Below are 27,358 nucleotides of genomic sequence, written 5' to 3' on the forward strand. Positions count from 1 at the left end.
AACATGTCTTTGTTGCATCTCAATGTCACTTCAGATAATTTACATTCTAGCCTTTTGGCTGCTCAAAAATATTCCTCAATATCAACTTTCTCTGTTAAAGTAAATGGGCGGTTTGAATTGGGCAGAAGATATTTTAAATCAGGAATTCAGGTGATCCAAGTCACTAAAATAGGTCAAAGCCAGACTATCTTTTAAAAAAAAATCACTGGGAAGTTAGGGGTAAAGGAGAGAGGTTGCTGTGAAGTCCCCAAGAGAAAGAAACAGCAGCCTATTCATTTTTCATATGAAAATGCGATTCACTAAAAGCTTTAAAGAATTGAAATCATTACCTCCAGTGACCTGACTGCCTCTCAGTGGTGACAAATGTCATTTGAAGAAATGCCAGAAGGGAAGAGAATTTTACTTTTGACCCATCAAATATAGGTGGCCATTGTAAAAAACACTGATACAAGGGTCTGAGTCTACACAGTTTGGTATAGCTGCTCCAATATCTTGCTTCATTCTTTTAGTTTTATCTAAGCTTTGCTGAAGTCCTGGATACATGGGGAAAAAAAGCCAAATTCCAGGCCTGCTGGCATTGAGCTGTGCTTCATTCCTCATGTATGAACTCAGTTTCAGAATCAGTCTCTCCCATCAGAAAGAAGCAAATAAACATGCAAATTTATACAGCTCAGTTTATGTGCAGATTAAGGAAGATGATGGACTCAGTGAATTTGTAATAACAGGATGGATTTTCCCCACAACTAAGCAGTATAAAAAATGTGAAAATCCTGACCACAATAAATGTCAAGCTAATTAATTGCTAAAAAGCACCATTTCTCACTAAGTATCTAATCTCTTTTATGAACAGAACTAATTGGGAGAATTGTAAAGACATCAAAATGTAAAAATCCAGGGAATTTTAAGCTATGGGTGGTTGTTACTCACTACAATGTGAGCAAGCATTTTTATTTTCCTATCTTTCGTACTTTGTGTTCCAGTCTTATTCCCTGATTTTTCAGGTGGCCAAGTCATTGACGAATGAGGAAGAGTTACAAGAAGTTCAGAAGATAACAGCCTGAAAGTTTTAGTGTGAATGATTTTTTAAAACTTAGAGGAGATTTCAATTTGGTATGTAAAAGGAGATGATGAGAGCCCTGTAGCCCTGGGCAGTGTGCAAATGCCACTTAGGATTGAGAGCCAAGCCAGAATGCCAAAGGCAGGGCTGGAGTCATTGAAGATAACTGTGTCTGCATGTGGACCAGCAGACCGTGCTGGTGTGTGTATGTCTGTGTGTGCGCGCGCACGCACACACTAGCAGATGCATGCATGCAAAGGCACTCCTGTGGGTGGCAGAACTCATATGATGGAGCCAAATAGTTCACTGGATAGTGAAAGTCCACTCTTAAATCCCAGCCCCAGAATGTCTGCCTCAAAGCAATGGTGAAGACACCCTCTGAGATGATGACTCTAGGAACAGGTGGGAATTGCCTATCCTAGCTATTTAAAGCTGGACAGTGGAGGGTCTCTGAGTCTGTGCCCAGCTTTTGGTCTTCATCTGCAAAGCCTTTCTTTGCCCTCAGCATCTGTGTGTGGTGTCAAGTGGCATCTGTGCCAGCCTACACTCATAAATAAGAAACATAATGCTCTGAAAGCAAAACGTGGTCACTGACTGGGAGCCTTCAACCAGAAAATAAAAGCCCACAGTATAAAAGCATAGGTACGCAAAGAGATAGAGCCTCTGTGGCATTTAGCGTGAAATGCTAACCAGGACAAAGGACAACAACACAGAGAGAAGCATGTAATTATAAATATACAAAAAAAAAATTTAAGTAGAAGCTTTCTAGATCTAGCTGGTTTGTAAGTAATTCACTTAGAAGAAACTGCCGAAGTTCAAATTTAGAACAATTTTGATAATACAGTTTGTTTTATTGCCAAGCATGACTCTTTCAGAATTGTATTTGAACTGTAAGATATTATTTTGTCAGTGAAGGTGACAGTGATTGACAAAGGTGAAGAGCCAGGCCAGCTTTTCTCAGGAAAATGATTCACAAAATTGTTATGTCTACTGTATTCTGGAATGGATGTTTGGATGAGCATCTCCAATACATGAACTACTAATCACTTCAGTCAATTTATCAAAAGTGCTCAAACTAGGTGACATGTAGACAAAACATCTGGCTAATTTCATATTTTGCTCCACTTTTGTGGCAATATGCAGACCCAGGGTAAGTTCAGCTATTTGGATGGTTTGGGACTCTAATGTCAACATACAAGTTCCCAGTGTTGACTTCTCATATATTAGATGAATGGGTAAGCTAGAAATTCTTTAAAATCCTACCTGGCCCCTAAATTCTAGGATTCTGATTCATTTAACCCCATGGGCTAAATTTACATATCCTTACAAACAGAAGGGGTAGGGAGATAGGCTTTTAACTTGGGAATGAAGAAAGCATTTGTATTGCCTTTGAAGGGTATGACTAGGGTATTGGGAGAAGTCAGACCCAATCTCATGAGGTTATTGTGGTCATTAAATGAGATACTGTATGCAGACACTGAGGCTTAGAGCAAGTATATGACTTCTGTTGATCACTAGCCAGAGCAGAACTCAAATCCAGGTTATTTGCTGAGGCTAAGGCAGAATCTACTCTAGCTATGTTAAATAGAAAAATTATTTATTTATTTAAGATTGTTAGGTAACTCTCAGACATGGAGACCACATAGAAAGGAAAATAGTCTTAATTAGACCTGTGACTGCTGCAGTGGACTCCCCGGTCTACGACTGTCAGGTACTTTCCAGCAGCTTGTTTCATCCTTGAGCCCCACCTGAAACCTTCTCTACTGTCTCTTGGAGCTGGCCTCATCTGTTACAAAAGAAGGAATTCCTCTCTCTGCCTCCTCCTTCATGTCCTAGCTTGCAATCCGAGTCTCATACGGGAGTATCTGATTGCCAAAGCCTAGGTCACTGCCTGTGGTCCATCTGCAAGAAAGATTTAGAAAGTGAATTTCCATTGTCTGTCTTGGAGAGGTACAAACTCAAAAGGTAGGGAATTCTTCAAACATAGGGAAGACATACAAAGGGTGCTGGAATCCCTAAAATAATAACATGTAGTTCCTCAATAGAGTTCTTCCCATTCATAAAGCTGACAAATTACAACTAGCTTTCATATCACTTTCATTTGATTCTTTGGAAAAAATAATAGTAAGAAAGATAGTAGATACTATTTTCCCAAAAGGAGAAGCTGTTTTTCAGGTGTAGAAACTCTGTAAAGGTTAAGGACTAGGCATGAAGTCTTCCAGCTAATGAGGACAGAGCCAGTGCTTAAACTTTATTCGGCCTCTGGGTCAAAGGCCCTTGATTTATCATCATTGGCCTTCTCCTTACATAGGATGGTAGTTGTCATTGAACATTTGCAAAGACTATGTCTTTTCTTCTGTATTTAAAACTGTGCATCATTATTATATAAAATTCATAAAATTCTGAAAAATTGAAAAGTAAATAAAAACACCTGATATTTCATCACCCAGAGATAACCACTGCTAACACATTTTTTATCATAAAAATTTAAATCAAACTGTATATAGTGGTTCATTTCTTGCTCTTCCTCTTAACACTTTATCAGAGACCTATCTCCATTTTATAAAAAGTCTTCCAAAACATAATTTAAATGACTGTATAATGGTTTCATTATACATACAAAACATACTTTACTTAATTACATCTTAATTTTTAGACATTTATCACTGGAGTTTTGCTATTATAAGTAATAGTGATAAATTTTACATAAATTTTATATGTTATATAAATACATATAGATGGCTAGATAATTATATATACTATTTTATATATATATATAAATCTTCAGTTATATTCCTAAGCTAGAATCTTAGAAATGATTCCTCGGTCACATGATATGAACTCATTTGCTGTGTGAGAATATAGTTGTTTCCCTAAAACTTCAGCAACACTAGATTTGATTTTTATTCCTTGTAGATGAATAGATTTTCTTTGCTCTTATTGTTTTTATTTTTGCTTGAGTATTTTGGCCAGATTTTTTTCTTTACCTGGGCAACGCCAGTGTTTGTGGAGATTTATCTGGATGCAGATTTCTTTTTGTGGTTATAGGTTAGCGGTTAGGGACATCGGCTCTGGGTCCAGACTACCTGACATCGAGTCCCAATCTCATTATTTGCTTCTTTGCTCTTGGGCAAGTTAGCTAGCCAATATGTGAGTCAGTTGCTCTATCTATAAAGTGGAGAACATAATTTTATATAGTTGTTTTGACTTAATGAAATTATTATGAATGAAGAATTTATGCAAATGCCTGGCACAGTAAATGCTCAGTAGTCTTTGTTATTACTATTACCCATTATTTTCTATTATCCTAATTCATTCTTTTCTCATCTCTGAAAACTTTCTTTACCCTCAATTATTTCTTATACTTCAATTGTTCTAGCTTGATCCTTGAGAATTCCTTTGATTCTCAGGTATCTGTTATTTCTTTCTTCTCCCTACATACTACCTTCTTTTTCATCCTTCAATTTTTAATATTTTTCTTCAGTGTCCTCAGAGAGCATTTGTAAGTGTGTCTTCTACATTACTGACTCAATTTTCTCTGCTGACAAGCCTGCTTTTACTATCTCCAATACAGATTTTGATGATCTTATTACAATTTTAGTTCCCTTGAATTCTTGATCATATTATTCAGCTCCCTTTTCATCTCAGCTCACTATCTTTAGACTGCATCCTGTTTTCATCTCAACTTATTCTCCTGCCAACTTTTTGCTCCTGTTTCATTTAGACCATGTTTTCTAGTCTATGGCCATGCCACCCTGAACGTGCCTGATCTCGTCTGATCTCGGAAGCTAACCAGGGTTGGGCCTGGTTAGTACTTGGATGGGAGATTACTTAGGAATACCAGGTGCTGTAGGCATTTAAAAAAAAAAAATTAGAGACCATATCTTCTAGTATCTTATTAATCATGTCACGTGATATTCTAAACTTTTCTTCTGAGTTCTATATTAATCATTTTTAGAAGACTGTTCTTCCCAAGTTTCAGAATGATTCGTGCTTTTCATTGTTTTGTAGAATCTTTTTGTAGGGCCCTTGGTGGATTTTTAGGTCCTCTTTATTCAGCCTCAAGCAAAGGAAGAGATTTTGGAGCCTGGTACTTGTTCATAGATAGATTATAAAGCTCTCGCTTGTCCCTGTCATCATCCTTTTGGGTATTGATAAAATTCTCTTCTAAATTCTCCTGGTGGTGGTTTCTAACTTACAGTTCAGTTCTTCATGTCAAATAGCCATGCATGTAGTATGGCTCTCTTCCATGGGACTAACGTTTTCTCCAACACATACTGTCTAGTTCTTTGATGCTAATGCAGTGTTTAAAACACAGATAATTTCTAGCACACATTATTTCTCGAGTTTTTCTATCTTTATAGGAACTATATCTCAGGATACAATGTAACAAAACTAGTTCCAACCACTCCATTCTAGCCAGTTATTTTATGAAAGTTGTTTCCAAGTGGATATAGAAAGTGGGATCTTCAAAACTTGTAACCATGTTTTCCTGGCTACATGTGAACCAGGAAGCAGGCAGTGGTGGAAGGATTGTTCTTTCTGCCATCTTTCTATAATTGAAAAGGCTGTTCGAAGAGGTAAAGTTCAGATACAGTTTTTCCTAATCGAGTTTCCTCAACCAGCTCCATTGATCTTAGAGTGGAAACTCATCCTAAATTCCAGCCATGGGCTTCCTTTAAGCGTTAGTCTTCAATGTGACTAGTTTTCATCTTTTTATTGTCTTCTTAGATCCCAAAGAGGTGAGTCATGATACATTGCATCAGGGACTGCTGGCCATACCTCTTTTATAAGGGAGAGTCTCACCTGCTTATCTTTAAAATGTTCAATATAAAACTTTTCCTACATAACAAATCACCTTGGTACAGTGGTGTTCTCTAGCTTTTGATTTTATCTCTGTTATCACATTATCACATTTCTCTGTCTCTCTCTCTTTTTTTTTTATCTCTGTGTGTGTCATTTTCACCAGAAAGTGGGCTCCTTGAGGGTAACAACCTTGCCTGGGTTATCAGTGTATCTCTTGCAGAGAACAGGACTCTGGAAATCTCTGGGTGAGCAATGACCAGGGCGTCCAGAGAGGCTCTTCAGGGAAGCACCAGTGTCAGGAGAAGGGAAGCTCAGGCATCAGCTTCCCTTAGGGTCATACTAAAGAGTTTTAAAAGCCATTTGATCTAACAAAACCGACTATGGATTGTGTCCCTACTACCTGCAAGGTATTTGAGATTCCAACATGAGTAAGCCTTGCTTGCTGGGTAGAAAACAGTCCATGTATGAGTAGCTATAATGGAGGGCAGATCATGGTCAAATGAACTGTTCGAATTATTTCCACTTGCTCACCCAACAAATATTTATTCAAGATCAACTCCAAAGCAAAGTAATAAGCATAAAACTAATTCTGAGTAGCAGACCATGTCAGAAGGAGCCAAAAGACTGTACTTGACTTGCTTAAGTAACGGAGAGGAGCACCCACATTCCTTTGTAGTTACCCACTGTTGGGAAACCCGGGCCTTGGATTCTCAACTCACAACTTAGCAAACAATACAGTTCTGGAATCGTATTTCAGCCTATGTGTATCTATTGCCTACGGTGTTCTCTCTTTGCTTCCCAATCAATCAATAAAATGTCTTTTTTTTTTTTTTTATCTTAGCAACAATATTGTTCATGCAGGAGAAACTAAGGTGATATCAGGGCATCTATATTTGTATGTTACTGGAAATAGCCTGTGCTTTCTTAAGCAGTTCTTAGTCATAAGTAAGTTTTGTTACTGGAAGCAGCTTTGCCTGTTTTTCTGATGCCATAATTTGCTGCATTTCACAGTTAACTGACTTCCATATTTTTTTTTTCTAATAAAGATAAAAGATTTTTTAAGAGACTTAAATCTAACTAATGATGTAAAGGGAAGGGGTAATTGATAATATTAGGGAAACAAGGCATGTGAATATATAGTAATTTTTAACCCTGAGTGTTTAAAAAAGAAAGCAAGAAGTACTTTGATGCCCATTTTAAAGATCAGTAAATCATGACAACAGTAAAGTACAGGTCACAGACAAATTAGTAAATTAGAGAAATGAGGCATCATGGCTTTGATTTTTATACTCTTTCAACTGCATTATCTGGCTTCCACCTGTTATGGGTACCACACATTTTCTGAAGGGCAAGGATGCACAATATCCTAATGATAATAGAAGTTATCAGCTGGATTGACCTCTTATGGTATGCCAGGCACCGTATTAAGTGCTTTTTGTACACTGCCTCATTTAATCCATACGTCAATGCTGTAAAGAAGGCATTATTTCCATCCTAGGAGTGAGGAAATGAAGGCGTAAAGATGATGATTGCCTGAGCTAACATAGGTAGTATGTGATAGACTTAGGATTTGAACCTCAATTCTCTCTGACTTCAGAGCTCATGTGCAGTCGAAACCACCATGTTGTATGTGCTGTCTTGAGACCAATAAGTATCAACCCTTCATTTTACTTTTGCCATATCTGTGACTCACTATAGTTTTGCAAAGGGATGGTGAGGCATGTGGAACTCAAAATTCAAATTTATCAATTTCCCCGCTGCTGTATGTGCTCAGAGTAAAGGGAGGCATTTCTATGTTGTAGATAAGTACTTCCTCCAAACCAGCACTGTTTTACTGAATGTCAGAGTAGAAGCACAGAGTATCTACCATTTTTACAGCAAAGACGTGGAATATCCATATTTAGGAAAGTTACTTTCAAACTTTGTCACCTATTTCAAATGGAACAAGATTGGCAGTTTAGAAAGTGTGACTTGAATACCATTTGCAACAACCTGAGCTAATTTTCTGATACTGAGTATGGCAGAAGAATTTCTAAGTATCAGTAGGAATAGGTTCACTAATCTCTCCCGATTAGAATGTACATCCTTGAGAACTCTGTGTAGTGAAAAGGTTTTGGGATTTGGGATCAGAGGGCAGAGGCAAAGTCCCATTCTTCCTTTCCTTTCAGGATGGGCTTCATTAAGTGGTTTAACCTCTCTAGTTCTCTGCTTACAATAGGATAGGTATAGGTATAGCATTTATAGACCATTTATTTAAGGAATAGTTAAAATAAGGCAGGTGAAAAGCATTTTGCTAATGGGAAAGAGTATACAAGTGTTAGTTTCTGCTCTTAATAAGTATCATATTTATCCTAATATTTTAAAAAAATTCTCATTTTAACTGTTTTTTTTCCTACATATAGTCATTGATTTACTCAGTTATACATATGTCCAATATTTATTAATCTATCTGACATGTCTCACAGTGGGTAGGTTATAAGGAAAATATAAAACCTAGAAGACAGAATCTAACTACCTATTCATCCTTTACTTTGATGTCTAATAGATGTCTCATCACATTCAAAGCTGAAATCCTGATTTCTACCCTAAACTTGCCCACTCCCCACCCTCACCCCCGCAGCTTCACTCTTTTCTATCACTTGATAGCAACTTTATCTTTCCAGGTCCCCAGAACAAAAACTTTGAAATCAAATTTGACTTCTCTTTTCCTGTCTTATCCCATATCACCAAAATTTCAGAGAATCTTATTAGCTTTGTCTTCAAAATATTTTGAGTGTCAGAATGCATCTTCCCACATCCACTGCTTCTGCCATGGTCTAAGCTACTAGAATAGGTTGAAAAGGTATTTTTAAATCCTAACCCAGTACCTGTGAATGTGACCTTATTAGGTGGGGTCTTTGCAGAGATCATCAAATTAAGATTAGGTCATACAGGTTTAGGGTGGGCCCTAAATCTCATGACTGGTTTCTTTATAAGAGAAAGGAGAGAGAGATTTGGTTATAGAGACACGAAGAGATACTACACAGGAAGAGGATGGCCATGTGAAGATGGAGGCAGAGATTAGAGTGATGCTGCCATAAGCCAAGGGACAGGTGGAGTTACCAGAAGCTGGAAGAGGCAAAGAAAGCTTCTTCTCTGAGGACTTCAGAAGAAATATGGTTCTGCTGACACTTCGACATCAGAAATTTAGCCTCCAGAACTCTGAGAGAATAAATTTCTGTTGTTTTAAGTCACCAAGTTTGTAGTAATTTGTTATGGCAGCACTGAGAAATAAAAATAGCCACTGTAACGCTGTGCCTGGATAAATGCAATAGCCTCCCCAACTCGACTCTGTTTCCACCTGCACGTCCTAAGTATATTCTCAACACAACAGCCAGACTAACCATTCCAGAGCTGAAGATCATGTCCCTCCCCTGTTCAAAACCCTCCAATGGCTTCTTATCTCAGAGCAAAAACCACAATTCTTCCAGCGGCCTTCCAGACTATGGCATCTGCCATTTCCTCCACACTCCACTCCTCCTCTCTTTTATTCTCTCTATTCCAGCCATCGGGCTTCCTGCCTCCTTGTTTCAGACACCTAGGTCATCTGTACTTGTTGTTTCTTTGATCCAGAGGTGATATTCAAATATTTAACTACCATGCTCAGGTATGAACCAGCCAGAGTCCATGCTGGCCAGAGGGCCGGAGCTGAGTCCTGGCTACCCTCTGCTGTGGGAGTTCATCCTTTGGTCATCTACTGCTTGGGAAAGTGGATATACCAAACAATGCAGACGTATTTCAGTATTTTAACAGCCATTTGGTCTTATAAAACTTCATGGATGAATGCCAGCTTTGGCCCTACTCTATTTTTCTCCTTTTCTAGAAACCCACAGAGTTTAATCCCTTACCTCCTTCAGGTCTTTGCTCAAATGCCACCCTCTCTTTGAGTCCCGTTCCAGCTCTTCTATTTTAAATCGAACCCCACACTCCTTATTCAATTCCTCTACTTTCTATTTCTATATGGAGCTTATTGTCTTCTGACATACATCTATTTTGCTTATTTGTCTTATTTATTGCCTGTCTTGTACAGTGGAATGTAAGTAGCACAGGACAGGGTTTTGCTATTTTGTTTTGTTTTGTTCTGCTTTGCTTTGTTTTTCATTCTGTTTTATCACCTGCTGTGTTCCCCGCACCTAGAACAGTACCTGGCACATTGGAGATTCTTGGTGAACATTTGTTAAACAAATGAATGAATGCTTCCAAACAACTTACAGAATGTCTGTGTGTACATCTGTGAAAAAAGTCAGGAGTCCTGCGTATCCTACATGCTACAGACACTCTTATTTTTAGTACCTTCATCTGGAATGTTGAAGCCCAAGTCAAGGGCATATGCTCCCTCCCGCCCACCTCCCATTTTCCCCCACTCCACAAAGCCAGGTAAGCATGATGGGACCAGAATGGATTCTTTCCAGCAGTCTTCTTAGTTTTTATGATTGTTATTAAAATGATTGTTATTAAAATGGCTTTGTGACACAATCTCAGCATCCTTCTTTGTGGCAAAATAGTTTTATTTCTATTTTGTTAGGTAAAGCATCATTAAAAATTTGCCTTGTTTTGACAGCATCAGGCTATAATTACTTTCTACAAGAAAATGTACCAATTAACACAGTGTTCGTGCTTCTTGGCTTGAATCTAAATGGAGACTAGAGGAAGCTAACTGTGAAAATGTAAAAAGTGTTTCATTGGCATGGGTAAGGAATTCACCTGCCGTTCTGTGTGATAGTTTAGTTGCCTTGTAATGGCCTGGTGTCCCTTCTCGTCCTTACTCCCCAAGATAGCTTATTGATGCCCATCCCATCTGTGATCTCTCCTTTCTCTGAAGTCCTCTCATGTTTATGTTATCACTCCTCACACTTAGAAATAAATACTAGTCTTTTGTTATTTTTTGGTATGTAGCCCACATAGGTTAAAAGTAAAGAGAATTTGGAATACTATGCAGTAGATAGGTGATAGACAGGGGGAAATCTCTAGGACAAGTTTAAGTGAAAAAAAATGAATTTGAAGAGCAATGTATATGATACTTTTTGTTCTATATAAGTGGGAAAATAAGAATATATATTTATATTTCTTGTACTTGCATAAAGTGGCACTGGAAGTATAAATAAACTGTTAATGAAATGGTGTCTATTAATAAGATGGTACGGGTAAAGGGAACAAGGGGAATGGGGATGGTATAAAAATGAACTTCTTCATGTATGCCTTTTTATATCATTTCTATATTTGAAGCAGGTAAATGATTTACGTGGTCAATATTTTGGTTTTTGTCTTATAAAAGTTCTATGGTACTATACATATTCAGGACCTAAGGCAATGCTGGTGACACCAGATGCTCAATGAATGAGGTTGATTGATTGCAAGAGGAGCATAGGGCAGATGTAGTTTAGGAAAATCCAGCCTGGCTACTCTATGTTTATGTGAAAACATGGCTACAAAATGAAGAATTCATTGTGTTTGTTGGGATGATCTGGTCCCAGCTTCCTGTCATGCTGAACTTTCCTTTCACTCCATATTGCCTATAGAACTATAGAAAAGCTAAAACTTTATGCCATGTTCTTTCTGTTAAAATAATAATTAGTTGGGTGTACAGAGCTTCACAGTTCACCTGGTTCTTTTTGTAAAATTGTTCCTTTGGACTGTTACTTGTGGAGCCTATACCTTTGTTCCCTTAGTCTAAGCAGTTAGATATCATTGATGATCTGGGCCAGCCTTACAGGAAACATACAACAGAGCATAACTGGTTAAGTGCCTGGGTTTTGAATTAGAAATATCCTATATTGGAATCCCAGATTCACTATGTATTTGCTGTGTGATTTTAGACAACTTATTTACATTTTCTGAACATTGTATCCTTATCTATAACCTAGGTATAATGATTCCTACTTATTAGATTGTTATAATTCTTCTATAAGGTAAGAAAAGTCAAATGTATAGTACTACATCTCATGCATGTGAGTATCCAATAAATATTAACAATGACTTATTATTATTTGTATGTATGTATTTACAGTGGATCTGGAAGGGTTACCCCCTACCCACCCCAGATATCTCTTTCTTGCTCTTTGGCACAATGCTCATTAGGGCATTGAAGATATATAACTTTGGGCTAACTGTATACCCTGCCAACATGTTCTTATTGAAAATAGGGATTTACTTAACTTGACTTTGATATCATCATTTTCCTAGGATAACTAAGAGCAGGTACCAACTGGAATAGAAACTAGGAGGAGTCATCAAGAGTAATATCAGAGCATGGGCTTCCCTGTCTCGGGAATAATGGACTGAGGAGGCAGAGCTGTGGGAGTGAAGGGAATTTGCATAGCCTTGGCAATCTGGCCTCAGGAGACACTTGAAGCAGCAGCTAAAGTTGAGAGCAAAACAGAAACAAGGGGCTGGAGGGCCTAAGAGAGAATCCTAGCCCACAGACCTATTACCACAGGCACTATACTGTGAAATATGTCAGCTCAGACCCTTAGCCCTTGCATCTTTGCCAGTCAGAGAATAACCTGGTCATGAGCGTGGGTCGTGCTTCTGGATATGAATGGGTGTTACAGTGAGACTGTGTAACACATAGCTCCCTCCTTTTCCCCTCATAAATCACATTCAGGCTTTGGAGTATGAGTGCAATGTAACACAGCAGGCCTCTACCTTTTTGGCACCAGGGACTGGTGTTCCCATGAGAATCTAATGCCTGACGATCTGAGGTAGAGCTGAAGTGGTGATGCTAGGGCTGGGGAGTGGCTACAAATACAGATGAAGCTTCGCTTGCTGGCTCACTGCTCACCTCCTGCTGTGTGGCCCAGTTCCTAACAGGCCACTGACCAGTACTGGTCCACAGCCCAGGGGTTGGGGGACCCCTAATGTAACATATTATTCTAGTTGCTTTGGTAGGATGAATTGGAGCAGAATGAGACTAAAAGCTGAAACAAGGATTGGAAAGTGCTCTCCTAATCCAGGGGTGAGGCAAGGAGAGCCAGGTAGAGTAGGTTATCTTTGCTTTTTCTCTAAGGGTTACACAAGCGTAGGGCCATGTTTCTGCATGACCACAATGTCTACATCCTAATATGGATTTATTTTTGTCATCATCTTGAGAATGTCCACATAATCAGCTTGGTCTTGAAGTTGTTTTATTTTGGTGTTTAGGATTGATGGCTGTATCCACAATTCCCCATAGTTTAGTCAGTTTAGACAAACAAGCCTCTCTCTTCCTGAGCCAGCAGGTGTCACTATTGATCAGTTGGAAATAAACATGGTAGCTTCACCATGGTAGGAGTAGATCCAGATCTAACTAGAAAAAAAATGCATTTGGCATTTCAGGTTAAAAAAGCTCCTGCCTTAGATCCACTGGCTGCCTAGTAAACAGCTGGATTCTCAAAAGAAAGTGCACTTCTTCATCACTGCCTACCTGCAGGTGCAAGGCAAGTTGCGGTCTTCATGGAGAACGAAGTCGAAGAGGTAGCCTGCATGGCTGTACTTTCCAGTACCAATGTTCCAAGAGTTTCTTATAGCCGGATTTTCTATATTCTTTTATAGCTAAATGTAGCTAATTCCCAATCAATTACTAAGTGAATCATCCACGGTAGATTTTAGCTCCAGAATGGCTTTCCTTCTTTGGTCTATTTCACATGTATTAGACTTGATTTCTGGGAAGTAAATGGCAGAAATAATCAGGTGTGTAAATCATGTAGTGCATTTCAAATTCAAAATGTAAACTTGGGGAGAGTCATTCTTGACTATGCATTTTCCAAGGCACTGGTCTCCCCTCCAACATAAAACTCAGCATAAGACAGTGTGTTAAATACATCCGTGCATATCCTTTTCTTCCACAATATATACTGAATTATTATGTGCAAACTACTGTGCTTCCTCTGTGAAGCCTACCCAAACCTCCTTCTCCTCCAGAGAATTTATTTTCTTACACATGATTCCTCCAACCTTATTTTCTCTCAATATTTCTCTTGTGTAGTTTGTTGTATATTTTTCTACTACTTGATTGAATGTAACTTCTAGATCATTTTTAAAAGACAAGAATGTTAACTATTATCTTCCCTAGATCGTTCTTGTTTCACATGTGGGTTATGACAGTAGCTAGCATTACTTATTTTACTTTTGTAATTGAAACACCTAGAATAATGTCTTGCATAGAAGAGTACTCATTAAATACTTGGATGTCAGGCATCTCAGTGATGCAAAACAAAGACCCCTACTCTGGTCCCTTAGTCAGAAGCTTATAGTCTAGGAGGGTACAAAAAATTTACTTACAAATAGAACTTCCTACTTTGTATTAAGTCCTATAGAAAGAGTATGCATAAAGTACGTTGGGAACTCAGTAAGAAAATGTCTCTGAGTGGCTGGTCATGAGAGACTTGTGGAAAAAGTGGTTATTAATCTAGAAATATATATGTAGAAAAGAGAGGGAAAGAAGAAGGAGGTAAAAATTTTGGGGATAAAGCAAACAGCAGAGCTAAGACATAGTGATAGAAAAGCCTGTGTGTATTATGCATGTTGTTCAGTGGGATGGAACCTTGGCTAGGTGAAAAAAAAAAGTATACTATATGTCAAAAAAAATAATTTAGTTCTTGAACACATTAATATATATATACATACACATATAATATATATTATATATATAATATATATATATATATTTTTTATTGACTGGATCAGGAAAATAACATCTAGAGAAACTGGGTATACGATATTCCCAGTTTTTAGAAAATGCAATGTTATAAATTAATATTTTAGATGGTATTACATCACCTTTGAAATTGTTCTGGTGCTTCCAGTAACTCCTTTGAATATATTCTTATATAACTGCCTAGGAAAATGAAAAACATTTCTATTCAATGCATGCATTTTCAGAGATTTGGAGGGGTAAGAATTTCAGGTAGAGGGAAGAGCAAGTGCAAAGGCCTTTAGCATGCTTAAGAAACAGAACAAAACAAAGCAACTATTGATGGGAATTTGGAGATTTGCATTTGAAAATGAGAAGGAAATAGAAAGCAAAGGGATGGTCTTCTAAGAAGAAATAGCACTCTGGCTAGGGCGCCACCATCAGCAGTTTGGGAAGGGAGTGTCTGATTATCTGGGCTCTGGTTACCTGTCTCTTGGCTGAGCCAGAGTAATGAGAGGCAGAATCCATGAGAGATGGCCTCTAGGGACTCCTTTGGGGTTCATTGTTGGTGGCAGGCCTGTAGATTTACTCTTTCATCACAATAATACCCAATGAAAAAGAGTTAAATTCCCAACAGAAATTGAAATATTTTTAGGAAGAGGGAAGGGATTCCTGAGTGGCCTCAAAGCAGCAAATACCCACTTCAAGGGGAGAAACATTGATTCTTTTAACAGAAATAAAATGACTAGTGAACAATGGCTAATAGGAGTTGAAGTAATATTTAAAAAAAAAATCTTATTACTCAAGAACCATATAAAAGGATTCTTGTCTTTCACCTGTTCTTGTCAAGACCCTCTCGGTCCCATTGTATTCACATTTCCATTGAGAGAGATATAAACTATGGTTCTGTTTGAAGAATGAGGATAAAGAGGGAATTTTTAAGATCAGAGAGGCATTGAATAACTGGAGTTTGGAGGAATTTCATGAACAGTGACAATAGTGTGAGAATATCATGAAATTATAAACCTTAAGCAAGTTATACAGAATGCTGATCCAGAAAAGAGCCAGATAAGGCTAAGTAAAAAATCCAAGCACCTGACCACTTCAGCTAGCTTCTCGTCCACAGCTGACTTGTAGAATGGGCAGCATTTTTAGGCATGATGAAAGATTACTGACCCAATATATCCTAAAAGAAATTTTCTCACCTCCTTTTCAAGGATATAACACTCATTTCAAAGCAGACCTCTTATAGTATTACCTGAACATACATGCCTGCATATTGCCATGCTTTTACTCACATGATTTTTCTCTACCTGTCAAAAACCTCATCTTGCTCAAATGTCAACTTCTCTGTGAATTATTCTATAATTGATCCCACCAACTAGAAGCTGGTTTGCCTCTAAATTCCCATAGAATTCTAAAGTTCTCATTATATATTTTTTCTAGTTAATTTTCAACCCTTGCATTTCCTGAGAATAAATAAAAATTATCAAGGACAAACTAATCAAAATCTATACATATGAGAAATTCACACATTTCTTTAACAATGTAAGTATACATTTCTATAATAGACTCAACTTACCTCAGTAAACAGATGAATCAGTATCTCAGTTTGAAGCATCTGCATTCAGGGAAGTAATGACCTTACAGGTTTTTGTTTTGTTTTTGTTTGTTTTTTACAGTAGCCATGAAATTACATTAGACTATCTTCAGTTCCCACTATGGTAACCTGCAAAGTGAGTTCCATAGGTGTTTTCATGTCTGATGAGTGAGAACTGTTGGCAACTTTTAAATAACACTTTCTCTACCTTTTAAATATACAAGTGTATTTTAGACTGCAGCAACTTAGGTATAGGAACCAAGTCTGCATTAATTCTACATAATATCTGCATAGCACCTGTATGTAGTCCATAGTGGCAACTCAACTCAATTGATGAATGAAGAGGTCCAGAGTCTCTGAGGAGGGCTCATCATTTGTTGTGGGGAAAAGAGAACTTTAAGCTCTGTCCCAGGATGGGGTTCAAGTAGAAGGTTCATTAGAAGCCTAAGGTTTGGGGGAAGTCCTTGTGGAGGGTCAATGGTCCAGCCTACTCTAAGGAGGTTGAATTCTTTCTGACGTGTCTTTCTGGAGAAGTCTTTCAGAACTGCTGGGGTCCTTTTAAAGTAAAGTTCTAGCTATTAGCAGTGATTAGCCAGCCTTGCATGTCATTCATCTTGTTCACCTGCACTCATTATTAGTTACCCGAATGGTAGATAGCATAGGTATTAGACTCATGAGGTTATTAGCTTAGCTGCTTCTGGTGAACTCTCGGGTTCAAAAGAGGATTTCCTGTTGAGGACCAGAAGAAATTTCTGGTTTACGAAACTGCTTCTCAGTGACTGATCCTTCTGAAATTCCAGTTCTCTCGAAGGGAGATTTTGAGGGAGATAGTCTATAATAGAGAGAAAACCAGCCAAAGGCCCCAGGCTCAGATTTTCCCTCTGTTTGGTATGACAACATGTGTGTAAAACAAATAAGAGAATAACTTATTTATAGATGTTTAAAGCACTGGAGTCAGACCTGGGTTTGAATCCTGGTTCTGCAATAACTTACTTTGAAAAAAAGAATATCTTTTAGCCTCAGTTTCTTTGTCTATAACATGAGGACGATAATATTAGTATCTTCTTCATTGGCTTGTCATGAATTTTAAATGATATAAATACTATAAAATGTTTAGCATTGTGCTTATCAAATCAATAAGTGTTAGCTGTTGATGTTGTTACTGCTGCTACTATTATTATTTCATAAGCATAGAAAACAGCCCATACAGTACATTCAGATGCTCAAACCAGTTTTCACTTTATGCAAGCTTTCACTCATGGATCCCCTTCCCTTCCCTTCCCTTCCCTTTCCTTCCCTTCCCTTCCCTTCCCTTCCCTTCCCTTCCCTTCCCTTCCCTTCCCTTCCCTTCCCTTCCCTTCCCTTCCCTTCCCTTCCCTTCCTTCAATATTCATATATTGAATGTCTAGCTAAGGTCTATAGTTGATTCTAGGAATGCAATGATAACCTTAATGTCTTCCTCAGGAAGTTGTAGACAAATAGAGAAGAGAGATACATCAATAAATTTTTACAATGATTGTGATCATTATAATAGTGGGTGCACAGTATATACTATAGCATGAAATGAGCAATGAGTAATTCTAATAGGGAGAGAATGTTCATAGGATGAATGTTTTCCAGGATGAATTAATGATGGAGAGGGCCATTTCAGCAGAGAAAATAAACAGGCATAAAGGTGCTTTGGGTATGCTACATGGTACATTTGGGAAATCACGAGCAGTTCCATTAATATGACACAGTGCACTCAGAGGAATATCAGGATATGAGGCTGAGGCCCTGGCACAGAGAACTGTATGTGAAGTTTAGAATTTAGGGAAGCAACATAGATTGCTATGTGTTAGAATAATCACTTTGGCAGAACAGGGGAGAGGGAACTATTTAACTCCACATGTTTCTTATTAGTAGTCTCCTTATTCGATTGGCCAGAACTGCATGACTCACCCATTTCTGAACCAGTCACTTGCAAGGGGAATGGAAAGACTGTGATTGCTTAGACTTAGATCACCCAGTCTCTCCTGAAGCACATGGTCACTCTGTACTTGAACAAAAATGGAATTTCCTCATCAAGAAAGAAGGAAGATGAGAAACAGTTTTTGGGTAGACAATCAGTATTGTCTACCACAGAAGTCAAATAGATGGGCCTTATGATCAAGGGCATGTTAAGGCTGAGGAGTGAGAGATGACTCCCAGGCTTCTGGCTTAGGCCACTCAAATAATTCTATTTAATAATTATCTATATAGACATGTTTCAATAGATTTAGATTCAGAAGAGGGACTGTTATTATAAGTGCGTTCATATGTTACTAAGAGTTTAAAAAAACCTTGAAATATGAGTTTATCTTAACTACTCTATGGAATTGGATCTGTTTTGAGTGAAAGCTGAGTATTCACTAAAATATTGCCCTAACTTGAGCACATTTGGGAACAATATGTATATGTCCGATGGTTTGATCTCATTGGTCAGTAAGGTAAACCTAATTATGAATGCCAGTATTTAATGTAAAATAAAATATTCTGCTTAGAAAGAAATATTTTAAGGCATAACAAATTTAAGTTTTCTTTTATATAGGTCTCTCAATAAATGCTACGCATGTTATTTCCTCCTGATATACTCAGTGAAAATTCTTAATCTTGAAACAGTTTATTTACCATGTCCTAAACTTCCAGAATTCTATTTCCAAAGCAGTCAATCTTTTCAGTCATTCTCATTAAAGTAGATGAAAAAACGGTCTTCAATAAGGGCGCATTTGGTCTCTCCCTATGGTGGGAGGCCTGTCTATTTCTAAAAATACGTTGCTATGTTACAAATGCACCATTCTCGTACTATAGGCAGGAAGATAGCTGTTTGAAATTAGCCTATACAAAGCCAATAATAGGAAATAATAAATCCGAGGGTTCTAAAAGCATCAGTCCTTGTTTACATTTTTCTTCTCTTCCTTTGCAAATAAATATAATTTTTCTTCTTTTATCCCTTCTTTTCCTTTCTTTTTTTTTTCAGAGAAAACACATTCAATGTTTTTAAGTAATTTGACATGAAGAGAACTAGATGATTGATTAAATTTCCTACCCTGTGAATTTTTTTACCTCATTTTAAATTAGAGAAACTTAACTTCAGCACTCTTAAATAAAAATTATCTCCACCAACATGTTAATTTCAATTTGTGATGCAGGCAGTATAAGGAGCATTCTGAACATTGATTCATATTGAAGGCAAACTCCAATTACTGTAAATTGTATGGAGGCACTTGCAATTAACTTACAACAAGGATATTAAACCTCAGAGGAAACACTGAGCCCTGTAGAGTAAGATTTCAGTGACAACCTAAAGGACCAGTCATGTGTTCAAAATGATTCTGAAGTAAAGGAAAATGACTAAATTCCACTATATGTCTGGCATAGAGAAAAGTTGTAATCATAAGGCTTTCAAATTAAATAGCATTATAATCTACTTTGCAGAGTATCAGGTAATCTTAGAACATATTCAGTTTGAGACATTTGTACTTTTAGGCATAAAGGTGCTTCCTCTCCTCAACAGACATTTTCCACCTACCTACTATGCACAGTTTTATCCCAACAGCGTATAACCACATATCTACTGAAACAGTTTTCTGGTTGGTCTTCCCGCTCACCTTCTCTCTCTACCAACCCAGATCCATTCTACTGGTTATTATTATAGGGCAATACTGATCGTATCACTCAGATGCTTTGTTTCTTAGTGATGCTCATAACCTGCCTGGTGAAGTCCATACTCTTCAACCTAACATTCAAGGTCCTGGGGTCTATGCCCCCAATATCTCAGCCATATATAACATTGTTCTTCTATGTTTATCATTTGCATCAAAGCCCTCACTTAAGAAGGGGATAATCATGGCTTCTTCTTTGAGGACAACCTATTAATAGGAGATTGTCGTCTTCTTTGACTTTACCACACATTCTTCCTGCCTTCGCCTATGTTCTTTGTTCTGGAGGAAGGAAATCCCCATCTCACTCTACTTCAATCTTTTTTTCCACATTTAATGACTTGTGGAATCTCAGCTCTCAGATATACCAACTTCTATGTCTTGTTTCCCCAACAATAGCTGCAGTTTCCTTACTCATGAATCCTTTACTCATGTTCATTTTGTGGGGCATCTATGGCTGAGAAGAACAGTGAGACTTCACTGTGTCTAGAAGGCGGAAATGGCTCCATGTGGCTCTTCTGTTCATTTGGTTACTGACTGACAGAAACTGGAGAATTCCAAGAGATCTACAAATATGCTCATTTTTAGAGGAAGAATATGAAGCAGAGGTTCAGAGCTTAGTGTCTGGAAGCATGAGGACCTTGGTCAAACCTGGCTCTACCACTTAACTACCTATGTGATCTCAGGCAAGTTTTTAATGCACTACGAACCTCTGTTTTCTCAGAGAGGAATTGAAATTGTATGGTGGTCACAAGACAGTGATGGGATTGATAGACAAACATCAACAAACTTTATAGAAAAGGTTATAAACTTTATGGAAAAATAAATAGAAAATTGGACATGTTACATAAACCAGGAGATGAGACAGTTGGAGATACTGATTTCTCGAGTCTTCGGCTCTTCATGAGGTCATAAAAATTGCCAAAGATTTTACCCCCACGGTAAGAAGATTCTGCAAAGTATAAAGCTTGCTTTTACCATTTCATGAAAATTTTATATATCTTCCCAATTGACTCTTCTGCCCTGATTATGTTTGCCTACAAATCATGGGTACAAAATAACCTTAGTCCATTCCTAAGTATTTATTATGATGTTAAGTAGGTCATTTTCCCTTGGATATTTCTGAGGTCTAGTCCTATTCTAACATTGCCTACGTCATTTGGTAAAGGAAAAGATCAAGTGAGATAATGGTACTGGGCACAGAGGATGTGCTCATTTAATCATAGCTAGAATTATTATTTTGCAATTTACTTTTTTTTTCCTCCAGTGGAAGAATCAAGTGGAATGATTTAGAGTAGGTTACTAAATCTTTTGTGAGGTGGAATTACTATGACCAATGGTAACAATAGGAAGAAGAATGGGAGGAATGATATTTTTAATATTAGGAAGTACATGTTCAAGAGAAGTATGAGATCAGTGTTAGCTATACCTGCCTCCGGAATGAGTAATCTCTTTGTTAAGGTACAGCCAGAAAGAGATGGAGATAGTTGATAAAGAAAGAAGCAGGTGTGATGCGTAGACACACACACACACACGCGCGCGCGCGCGCATACCCTCTTCATCTTTTTTTCTGGCCCATTGCTCCTAAAACTCTTGGAATTTCCAGTGATTAGAACGATAAAGTTGTCCTTTGTTATGTTAATCAGGCCACTTTTGGACCACACCTAAGGATGGGTGCTGGTTGCCAAGAGAGCCCACCAGGTGGTTAGTGGGCTGGAATTTTCCCACCTATACTCTAACCTCTAGAGGGAAGAGGAGAGTTGGAGGTTGAACCAATTGTCAATAGCCAATGATTTAAGCACTCAAGCCTGTATTATGAAACTGTTATAAAAACCCAAAAGGACTGGGTTCAGAGAGCTTTCAGGTTGAACATGTGGAGATTTGGGAAGAGTGGCGTGCCAGGAAAGGGCATGGAAGCTTTGCACCCTTTCCCCATACCTTGCCCCATGCATCTCTTCCATCTAGCTGTTCTTGAATTACATGTTTTTATTATAAACCAGTAATCTAGTAAGTAAAATGCTTCTCTTCTATGAGCTGCCCTAGCAAATTAATCAAATGGAAAGAGGGAGTCATGGGAACTTGGCAGTCTGTGGAACTGAGCCCTTAACCGGTGGGATCTGTTGCTATTCTCCAGGCAGTGTCAGAATTGAGTTCAATTGTATGATACCCAGCTAGTGTTTGAGAACTGCTTAGTGGTATGAGGAAATCACCCCTCTAAAAACACATATTAGAATTGGTATCAGAACCCTTTAGCAGTCGTTTGAAATCTATAGCTATTCTGTCTCGATGTTGGAGAACTCATCTTTACTGTATCAAATTCTCAACAAGCAGCATCTAGTCTCTCTTGTATGTTCAGTTTCCTGCTAAATTCTTTGAGGATATAGAAGGGAAATATATGATATGTTACTTCTTCTTCAATCTGACCTCTTTCCATTGCGGTATTCAGAGCTCAGCTTTTTAATCTTGCTTTCCTTCTTCTCTATCTACACTCACACTTTTGGTGGCTCATGGCTTTAAATAGCAATTCTATGCCAATTATTCCCAAACTTACATCTCCACCTAGACCTCTCTCCTGAACCCCAGATTTGTATATCCAGCAACCTATTACACATCTTCATTAAGAGATCTAGAGTTCTCAAATCTGGCATGGATTTTAGTCATAACCAAATCCTAATATCCCCACCGTGAGCCTCATCACCCACTGGCCTCTCCACCTCTTAGTTAATAGTAAATACAAACTTCTAGTTACTAAGATTAAAACCCGTGGAGTTGTCATTGATCATATTCTTTCTACCAGACTCTCAAAATCCTGTTATGTTTACCTTAAAATTTCATCTTGAAGCTGAACACTTTTCATTATTTCCACCGTTGTCACTAAGGCCTGAGGAATTATCAGCCAGATTAATGGGTACTGCAATAGCCTGTTAACCGATCTTCCTGTTCTCTGCCTTGTTCCCACCTCCATGGTCTATGCTCAGTTCATCAGAGTGGTGCTCTAAGAATGTAAATCAGACCATGTCACCCTTCTTTTCAAAATCATGATACCTTCCCATTTGGATTAAATGCCAAAGTCCTTACAATTGCCTATGGTACCCTACATGATCTGGCCCTATTATTTCTCTAACTCATCTATAACTTCTTTACTCCTTGTTCATGCTCAGGCACTCCACTAGTCCCTGCCCTCCTTGCTGCTTTGCAAACACACTGGCATGCTCAAGGTCTTCGTATAGGCCTTGACCCTCCTCCAGAATGCGCTTCCCCTAGATGTCTACTGGATGGCTACACTCTTGCCTCTTAAACTTTGTTCTAATGTCACCTCCTTACTGAGACTTACCCTGACCACTTGATAATATTAAAACCAGGACTCCACATGGTTAGCCTAATCATAGAATTTTATTTAAAGAGACAGCTAACCTGCAGAAAAAGATAAATAAAAGTAATTCAATCTTTACTCAGTATCTTCAATTTTAAAAAAAGGAGGAATATGTTCTTAAACATCAACTCTTTTTAAAGAATCTTCTTTTTCTATATTCTCAGTTTTAATTGCACTCACAAACGCGATGCCTATTCTAGTCTCTCTCTTTCTTCATCGCATTTTATCCTCTGCCCTAAAAAAATATATATTTTTTTCACTCTCACGTATACTCTCTCAACTGTTTCTATCTCCTCTATCGCTGCTCCGGATTTCACAGTTTTGTGTTTCGCTCTGCTGATTATTTGACATCGGACCTTTAAAGGAAATCCCTGGTCCTAACCCAACAAACAGGAATCTTCATACTTTGAGAAGGAATATTACAAATAGTCATAATGTACCTTTTATCTATGCGATAAAACGATATAATCAGAGAAATTTCCATGGATTAGATGGGAACTATGGTGGACTTTTAAAGCCCAGTAGAATCCCTTTAGGTTAAAGATAAGACATCCAGGTAAATAAAAAAAAAAAAAAAGTAAACCTGACTTCAAAAGGATGAGGTGGATTGCCCAATGAAGGCAGCATGACAAATTTGAAGGAGAGAAAGTCGGGTTGACACATGGCTGAGATAGAAGAGATAAAATTAAATTATCTGATTCTTAAAAGCTGGAATAGAGCTTCCAGTAGGGAAGAATGAAGATGTTTGAGCCATGCTTTACCTGTGCTAGAAATATCATCAATTGAATTGTTGAAGTTCAGGTAGAGGTGGTGTACTGATCATATATTGAGTGTTTTATGTACCCCAAACCTGTTAGTCTCTAGCCTTCTTGATTCAGTAAATGACAACCTCATCATTCTAGCTGCTTATGCCAAAAGCCTTGAAGTCATTCTTAACTCTTCTCTTTAGCTCATAATCCTTATCAAATTCATCAGAAAATCTTGTTCACTTTATAACAAAATCCACTCATTTCTCACACTTCCTTAACTACTACCTGACCCAAGGTACCATTACCTCTCCCCTAGATTATTGCCATGAACTTCTAAATGGCTTACGCACTCTTGCTCTTCAACCTATTCTCAGCATAGATAAATATAAGCCAGCATAGATAAACATAAACCAGATAATTTATTTCTCTGCTCACATCTTTCCAATGGTTTTCCATCAAAATCACATAAAAGCCTAAAAAGCCATACACCATCTGGCTCTCTGATTGCATTAACAGCATTAAATTACAAAAATTTATTATTTTTCATAATTCTATGGGTTGGTGGGATCTCACTGAGGATTATTCTGCTCCACATGCTATTGTCTTGGGCTTTAGTCATGTAGGGGCTCAAAGGGACAGGAATGGCTCATTTAAAGGTGGCTCACTCAGATGCCTGGTACCTTGGCAGGGATGACTGGGACCACTGGGTCTCTCTGTCTGGTCAGTTCCAAGGCCTCTCTTACTCCATATGACCTCTCCATGTGGTTTCTCCAGCAGGGTAGCTGGACTTTACATGACAGCTAAGATATCCCAAAACTGTAAAAGTGGAAGTCGCCATGTCTTTAAGGCCTAAGCAAGACTGGAATGGAGCCACAGTTACTTCATATTACGTTTTCATTAAAGTGAGTCCTAGGGCCAACCCTGACTCAGCAAAGGAGAGGACTGCACAAGGTTATGACCATGGGGAAGTGTGGTTCATTGGGGAATCATTTTTAGAGACTAGCCACCCCTCTAGGTGCTTAATAATTTTATTTTCGAGAATAGGGGCCAGGGGGAGAAATGAGTACAAATCAGTCAACATGGAGAGAGAAGCATAAGCAACATCTTTGCTGATTGGAAGGCAGGTACAATAACTCTAATCGAAAGACCTAGGAGAGGTTCAGTTCTGCTGGTGCACAGAGAGGGAGGAGGAGAGTTATGGATGACGCTAGACAATGAGCTGGGAACAGGACGAGCCAGGAAGGAGCCTGACTACCCCTGAGCTTTTCAGTTATGTAAGCCAATCAAATCCCTTTCTCCCACTGCCAGAATCAAGAGGCCTGACTAATAGTAGGGAGGCGGCAAATCATGCTGCCCAAGAGAGGAAGGCCCTGGAGATGACCTTGCCATTGAATGCAAAGCCATTTGGAAACAACCTGTTCTGTACAAACACTGAGCATTATGATTATCTCTGATGTGTAGTTGCACACTCACCCTGAGTAGGATAGAACTTGCCCCTGACATAAAAAAGAGAAAGGCCTGTGGGTGGATGTTCCTAACAGCTTCAGAAAGCCCTTTCCACATGCATAATTAACAGCCAACCACTGCTTGGTATTCCTGCAGTAACTGCTCAGATGGTTTAAAGGCTCTTCTCAGATGCCCACAATGTAAATTTGCTTGTGTTAGTTTCCACTGGCCACATTTCAAGTTTTCAGAATCTAAGACCCCCATTGTCTCTAGGGTTCCTATATTACAAGTTTGTTGAGCAGATTCAATAAGATAATTCATATAAAATGCTCAGCATGATACCTAGTCAGAATCTAATGAAGCCCAGTAAGCATTAGTTTTTACCTTTATTATTGTTGTCTGGTCTTACTTCTGGAATCCCAAGTGCTTTAATGAATGTGGTTCTAAAAAATAAATCTCTGCCTTTAGGCCCCCCAAAAATCAAATTTTATATATATATATATATATATATTCATTCTCCAAATATATATATATTCATTCTCCAAATATATATATTTGGAGAATGAATATATATATATATTTGATTTATATATATATTTGGAGAATTATATATATATATATATATATATATATATATAGAGAGAGAGAGAGAGAGAGAGAGAGAGAGAGAGAGAGAGAGAGAGAGAGAATGAAATCAAATAGAAAGAACTTCTCTATAGGCCCCCTCCTTAAAACTCAGAGATAACTATCATCTTAGACATGAGGTCTCAGAGGGCCTTAGAATAAAGGCATGTACATGTTATCCCTCCTGGACCTCTGTGACAAATCAAGACCTATGCAGGGTTTCGGGGACAGTAACCAGAGTCCTGGATGAGGGCTGTAAGTCCTGCCCACATGGCCCAACTCCCTCCCATCTCCTATTGTGTATTTCCTGCGTGCACATGCTGCCTGCTGCCGTGTGGTCTTTGCATGTGCCATCTTTTCTGCTTGGAGTAGTCTCGCCTCCACCACATGCAGATCTCAGCTCAAGCTTTGCTTCCTCAGTGAAGCCTTGCCTTACCCGAGTCTAGGCCCATTTAATTCCTGCATGGTGTCATGTCACCCTGGTTCTTTTTTATCAGAGTTCTGCATCACAATTTGTTAATAGACATTTATCAGTGTGATTCTTTGATTAATAATAGAAACTCTCACTGTAAGCTTCACACAAGCAGGATCTAAAGGGCTTTGTTTTCTTTTCTCTTAAGCACCCAATATGGGGCCTGACACATAGTGTATTCTCAGTATATTCTGGTTGAGTAAATGGAGAGAGAGAACAATGGATGCTTCTGTTGGGATTAGGGACTGAACTCATCAGTTTATTCAGGCCATTCTAGAGAGAGCATTGAGTGCCCAGAGAGGTAGGAAATTATTAATCCAGAACACCAAGTGGGAAATGGTCCATTGCTCCTTGTCTAACCCCTAGGTCAATTGATTGTTCTTTGGGGTTCGATTTATGTTTAATTGTTTCTCTCCTCAAAAGATGGCTTCCTCTAGAGAAGTAGTTCTCATTTGCAGGAGAGATATATGCCACAGGCTGAGACCTTTTTCATCTTGCTAAAGTATACAAAGCAAAAGCCTCTGTACACTCGACACAGCCTACACCCACTTCCTAAAGTTTTTCTCTGAAGAGTCCGAGAAAGAGGCGTTATATAATGATTAATAGACACTGTTTTAAATATACTAGCTATCTGAAAGTATCACTTAATGGTGGTGGTTGTGTTTAGCTGCCAACTTCAAGGCAGGGGAATGAGAGTAGCAGTATAAAAGAATGCACTTCAAGGCCAGGTGGAGACGATTCAGACCCAGGAGCTGGTCTTCACTATCTGTGTGAACTTAGGCAAATGAACTCGGTTTCTTCACTCATAAAATGGAGAATTTAATTCACTGAGCTGTTAAGAGGTTTGAGCGAGGTACCCATGAAGCACTCAGTGCCAGCCAAACAGAAAGGGCTCATTTAG

General features: G+C 38.4%; 1 long non-coding RNA gene and 1 pseudogene across 1 annotated transcript in view; both read left to right on the plus strand.

Moving 5' to 3' along the window:
- The window catches only part of LOC107500863, a 165,710-nt gene that overhangs the window by 76,296 nt on the left and 62,056 nt on the right, over positions 1 to 27,358 (plus strand). The window lies entirely within an intron of this gene.
- LOC118605710 lies at positions 4,795 to 4,913 on the plus strand (annotated as a pseudogene).

The sequence above is a fragment of the Rousettus aegyptiacus genome, unplaced genomic scaffold (genome assembly GCF_014176215.1).
Source record: "Rousettus aegyptiacus isolate mRouAeg1 unplaced genomic scaffold, mRouAeg1.p scaffold_m13_p_7, whole genome shotgun sequence".
NCBI lineage: Eukaryota > Metazoa > Chordata > Mammalia > Chiroptera > Pteropodidae > Rousettus > Rousettus aegyptiacus.